At 47.5% G+C, this 6,000-nt stretch overlaps 1 long non-coding RNA gene across 1 annotated transcript in view; it reads right to left on the minus strand.

Annotated features, from left to right (window-relative positions):
• LOC119953114 overlaps window positions 1–1,595 on the minus strand; it is a 30,649-nt gene extending 29,054 nt beyond the window's left edge. The window contains exon 1 of the long non-coding RNA XR_005457958.1: window positions 1,293–1,595. This is a non-coding gene — a long non-coding RNA (uncharacterized LOC119953114). The remainder of the gene's footprint in view (window positions 1–1,292) is intronic.
• Window positions 1,596–6,000: the final 4,405 nt, after the last annotated feature.

Below are 6,000 nucleotides of genomic sequence, written 5' to 3' on the forward strand. Positions count from 1 at the left end.
CATGCTAGCCCCGACCGGGGACCAGAATCGGTTCCCGGTTGGGGGGGGGCGGAGGCTGGCGTCAAACCCGCCCGTTTTTGACGCCAGCCTCACGATTTCTCCCGGTTTGGGAGAATCTCGCCCCAGCTTTATGCTGATGCAGAGTTAGCCTTTTTAACCATCAGGCTTTGCTGGTGTCTTTTACGAATACCCATCAAGCTACACTGCGCTGCAATATTTACAAGCTAAATCTCCTTTCCCTTTCGCACCTTCAGAGCTAGTTCCACTGCTGGTTTCAAGTCAGATTGAAGCCAGCAGGAGAAAAGATTTCAGAACAGCAGTGGGAGGCTGGAGTGAAAAAAAGCTGACATTTACATAGCATTTTTCACAACCGCAGAATATCACAAAGAGTGGAGCTGCACTGAGATTCTTCAGCAGAAGTATTTTGTGAAGCGTAGTCACTGTTATTAATGTCGGAAAACGACGATGAAGTCATACAGAACAAACTCACACAAGCAGCAATGTGATAATGACCAGATCGTCTGTTTTTGTGATGTTGATTGTGGGATAAATATCAGCCAGGGTGCTGACGATAACACCCCAGCTCCACTTTGGAAATGTGCCATGGGATCTTTTCCATCCACCCAAGTGGGCTGATTGGGGCCTCGGTCTGAAAGATGGCACCTCCGCAGTAAAACACTCTCTCAAACCTTCACTGGATCGGCAGCCGATTTTTGTCTTCCTAAGCCCTGGAGTGGGAGTTGAACCTGGAACCTTGTGACCCAGAGAAGTGGCGAAGGAGAGTGCCCATTTAAATATCACAGTACTGGAGGAGTGGAGAAATAGGTGCCGGTGAGATCTGACAAGGTTGCACTCTGAGAAACATACATTTCAGAAGAGCGCAATGTCATTTTTCTGTTCCCGTTGATCCAGTTTTTGTGCCGCAGATTTTCAGAAGTCCAGATATATCATTGTTCCAAACCAAGAATTATGTGGCTTCTCTGATTAGTAATCATGATTTTAAAAATAAATTTAGAGTACCCAATTTATTTTTTCCAATTAAGGGGCAATTTAGTCTGGCCAATCCACCGAACTTGCACATCTTTTGGGTTGTGGGAGTGAGACCCACGCAAACACGGGGAGAATGTGCAAACTCCACACGGACGGTGACCCAGAGCTGGGATCGAATCTGGGACCTCGGCGCCGTGAGACAGCAGTGCTAACCACTATGCCATCGTGCTGCCTGCTTCTCTGATTAGTAATCATAATTAACATTAGTTTTGTGTGTACAGTCAAAGAGGATTGAGACTCACAAGCACGTGTCACATTGTAGGTTTATGTCGCAGCACAGACGTGTTCTCGATCTGGGCTGGATTGAAGCGTAGGTTCCAAAGGTGAAAAACAAGTTGTTCTGTTACACTGCACCACCCAATCCCCCTGGCCTTGTTTGAATTGTAAACAATGAGGATCGAATAAAGCTCGTGTCCCAGAGAGATGGCACTCAAGTTGTGTCAGGAGCTGAAGTGAATATTGTCCTCTGGGGCTTTAAGAATGGAGCTGCATTGATACAATTCTTCAACAGAAGTTACTAATGTACCTGCCTAATACATGCACATGTTTTCCCAAGAGACAGTTGCTATTTTATACAATCCGATTTAAACGCTCTGCTTCTTAACCCCAGCCATCTGTGATGTCAAGCGGACGAACTAGCATCAGAATAGATAATTCAGCATGATTTATAATTAACTAACTTCTGCAATTAATTAAAAAATGTGTTACAAAAGAATTACTTGCTTTTCAGAAAGAAAACTGCGTTAACAATCCCAAGTGCGCATAAAACCCTGATAATGACGCTCAAAATGTCTTGATAGCGTTTTGTTTCAGATTTATGGTATTATAAACGTAGAGAAACCCAAGGACACGATCACAGCTGTTCCACAGGATTGTGTCAGCTGCTGAAGATTTCCTTTTATAGCGCATGGCAACTCCCACCAAAAGACCCGAGGATGACGGGTTTGGGGGGGGGGGGGGGGGGGGGGGAAAGATGGGGGCGTTGGGAAGAGGAATGTGTCGGGCCACACACCGCGGAGGTAACTGATCATTTCACCAGTCACGCTTGGGCTAAAGATATTTCCCTCAACCGTGACCTTTAAACTCCAGAGTGCCCGGAAAGAGACCCAATGGTGGTTTTAACTTGCGTGGTTTCTACAAGGCGCACCTTCTTGGAACAATCAAAGCTATGCTGATGTTACAACAGTTGCCAACAGTGTGCTGAGGAGCAGGAATTCCCAACTTTGGCTGAAAAGTCCTATTCCAGAACCGCCACTAACCACATCCACTGTATTTCCTTCCATCCACAAAATCCATCAGCCTTGAAAATACGGATCAGTTTTGTCAGTCACTTGCCAGCTTTCCTTAATTAATCCATGTTAGTTTCATCCCAAAGTTTGGCTTTTAAAAGTTTAGCGATTACTGATGTTTAGTTGATTTCCTTGTAATTGTCTGATCTGCCTCTTACACCCTGCTCAAACAGAAATCCTACTCTGGCAACTTTTCAGTCTTCTGGCATCACTTCCATTTCTAAGAATGTTTGGAAGACTGTGGTTAGAGCAGCTTTTGGCTCTGTTTAAGACAATGCAGCTATTTAAAAAACGTTTATGCTACTAAAATAAACCCCTCATGCAAATTCATGGTGGTCACAAAGTGGCGCGACGGTCTTATTGATACTTCCCTGTGGCTGGGCACACAGCATTGTAACCTCTACTCTCACTTACCCTTTTCGACAATAGGTCTAAGATCTCCAGGGATTGAAGTAGATATCAAGAAGTATGTGATCAGCATGATCAGACATTTTCTGTGACGGGGCAACAAACTGATTTAGTTTGTCAGTGTGCTGCAGAGCGCTGTAACACAGGTCATTCATCTGCTGCAGCTTCAATTTAAGATGAATCTTCTGAGGAGCATCATGGTGGAAGATAGGATTATATTTCTGAATGCATATTTATTACTGCCCTTTGAAATAAATGAAGGTCTTGTGCTGTGCTGCTTTCCAATGCGTGTGATAAATAATTATTTACATACTTACTTAGCTTTGCCTCAGTAGCATTTCACACCGGAGATATTGTTCAACCCAGGACAAGGTGAATTTTAACTTAAGTTCTGGACTGGATTGCAGTGAATTTACATGGTGAAGCCCTGAGCCTACTGGAAAATATGGCCAAGTTAAAAGAGACACTATAGCCTGATGGGTATTCGTAAAGGCACCAGCAGAGCGAAGACACGAGCAAAACCTGATGGTTGAAAAGGCTAACTCTGTCTCAGCATAAGCAGCATAAACAATGGGGGTCTGCAGTGAATGGGCTGGATTCTCCGCACGCTCCAACGCTGAAATCGTGGTCAACGCATGGAATCGGGACTGGCGGCAGTTCCCCAATTCTGCAGGCCCCAAAAAACAGCGTACTCGGAGAGTACCCTGCGCCGCCTAGCACTTACCTGCGGCCATTGCTGGAGGCCTGCGTCGCCATTCTCTGCCCCCGACCGGCCGACGTCCCGATGGGGTGGATCTAATGTCGGGATACTAGCGTGGTGGCTGCGGACTCAGTCCGCGGCTGCACTGGTCGGGGGCTGGCCGATCGGAGGGCATGGGGGGCCTTAAACGCGGCCGGTCAATGTTTGTGCGGGCAATCTGGGTCGGGCGCACGGTTAATCGGGGGGTCTATTTTCAGTGTCCAGCTCCGTGGTCCGAGTCCGCCATGGAGCACGGCGTGCACGCTGGAGGCCGACACCATGCGCACGCACAGCCTCTGACCCAGAAGTGTGGGGGCACGTATCTGCAGCAAAAGCTGCTAGATTTATGCTTGGTCCCTGCTAGCCCCCTGCGGGGCTAGGAATATGTGGCCCTTTATCGCCAGTTTTTCTGGTGTGAAAGTCCACAGTTTTGATGCCGGTGTGAGGACATAGTCCCAAAAAAGGGAATCCATCCCAAGATGTGCAGTCAGGGAGCTGATCAGACATTGGCTGTTGCTTTGCCTTTGACAGACAGTGACCTGTGTGTCGTGCTCCTGAAAAGAAATACAACCCCCAAGGGAGTCACAGAATCATAGAATTTACAGTGCAGAAGGGAGCCATTCGGCCCATCGGGTCTGCACCGGCCCGTGGAAAGAGCACCCTACCCAAGCCCACACTTCCACTCTATCCCCGTAATGGAGTAACCCCACTTAACCTTTTTGGACACTAATGGCAATCTAGCATGGCCAATCCACCTAACCCGCACATGTTTGGACTGTGGGAGGAAACCGGAGCACCCAGAGGAAAACCACGCACACACGGGGAGAAGGTGCAGACTCCGCACAGACAATGACCCAAGCTGGGAATCGAACCTGGGACCCTGGAGCTGTGAAGAAACTGTGCTAACCACTATGCTTCCGTATTGCCCAGTGACTCTTTGAACATTCACGACCAGAAAAAACAATGATTGATTAGTGCAATCCTGTGAGCCCATGATTAGAAACATGAGATCAGTGCCAGCGAGATCTTCATAAGAAGGAGATCGAAAGAGACTTAATCAGCGGATCCTCGAGGAACAACATCGCAGAAGAAAGAGGCCTCCAGCTTGAAGACAGAGTCCGATTCTCATTTGTGCCTGGTCAAGTGCGACTAGTTAGTGACGTCCTCAACAAATCCATGACTAGAAGTTAGATAAGTACTAACAGTTTAACCTACGCTTGTGAACATGTAGTGGAAGCAAAGGAAGTAGAATCATTTATGTGTTTTTGATGTAGTGTATGATAGAACCTCTCTTACAGTATTGCTAAGCACTGGACTCTTATTTGTGTCAGTAAAGACGTGATTTGATATAAAAATAAAGTTATGCCCATCAATTGACTGGAACAAGGGTTTTGGTCAACAATGGCTAGACTCGGGCAGCACGGTGGTGGAGTGGTAGCACTGCAGTCTCACGGCGCCGAGGTCCCAGGTTCGATCCTGGCTCTGGGTCACTGTCCATGTGGAGTTTGCACATTCTCCCCGTGTTTGTGTGGGTTTCGTCCCCACAACCCAAAGATGTGCAGGGTAGGTGGATTGGCCACGCTAAATTGCCCCTTAATTGGAAAAAATGAATTGGGTACTCTAAATTTATTTAAAAAAAACAATGGCTAGACTCAAAAAGAGCCCAACAAAATGTGATATACCCTGGCATCAAAAAGCACCGTAGAAATTTGTACACAAAGGGCCAGTATTTGGGTTCCGAATAATGAAAATCCAGGAAAAAACCTGAAGGGATATATAAAACAATAGCTTAAGCACAGGTGCATGTACTTGTTAAAATAGTTATGTCAGCATGTTATAGTGAGGGATGGGGAGATGTTGAGAGATACAGTAGTCCCCCGTTATACCGCGCTCCGCAATACCGCGGTTCGCGAAATACCGCGGGGGGGCTTATGGACCCCAACTGTCAGTTGTGTCAATTTCAGCGGCCGGCTCACTTTGATCCGGAGAGGGAAGCTGCTCTCTCACTGAAACAATCAGCCGGCCGTTGAAATTGACACTGCCGGCTGCTCTCTCCCTCCAATCAGAAACATTAAAACTTAAAAGTTGGATTGGAGGGAGAGAGCAGCCGGCAGTGTCAATTTCAGCGGCCGGCTGATTGTTTCAGTGAGAGAGCAGCTTCCCTCTCCGGATCAAAGTGAGCCGGCCGCTGAAATTGACACTGCCCGCTGCTCTCTCCCTCCAATCCAACTTTTAAGTTTTAATGTTTCTGATTGGAGGGAGAGAGCAGCCGGCAGTGTCAATTTCAGCGGCCGGCTCACTTTGATCCGGAGAGGGAAGCTGCTCTCTCACTGAAGCAATCAGCCGGCCGCTGAAATTGACACTGCCGGCTGCTCTCTCCCTCCAATCAGAAACATTAAAACTTAAAAGTTGGATTGGAGGGGGAGAGCAGCGGGCAGTGTCAATTTCAGCGGCCGGCTGATTGTTTCAGTGAGAGAGCAGCTTCCCTCTCCGGATCAAAGTGAGCCGGCCGCT

The sequence above is a fragment of the Scyliorhinus canicula genome, chromosome 18, assembly GCF_902713615.1.
Source record: "Scyliorhinus canicula chromosome 18, sScyCan1.1, whole genome shotgun sequence".
In the NCBI taxonomy this organism is placed as follows: domain Eukaryota; kingdom Metazoa; phylum Chordata; class Chondrichthyes; order Carcharhiniformes; family Scyliorhinidae; genus Scyliorhinus; species Scyliorhinus canicula.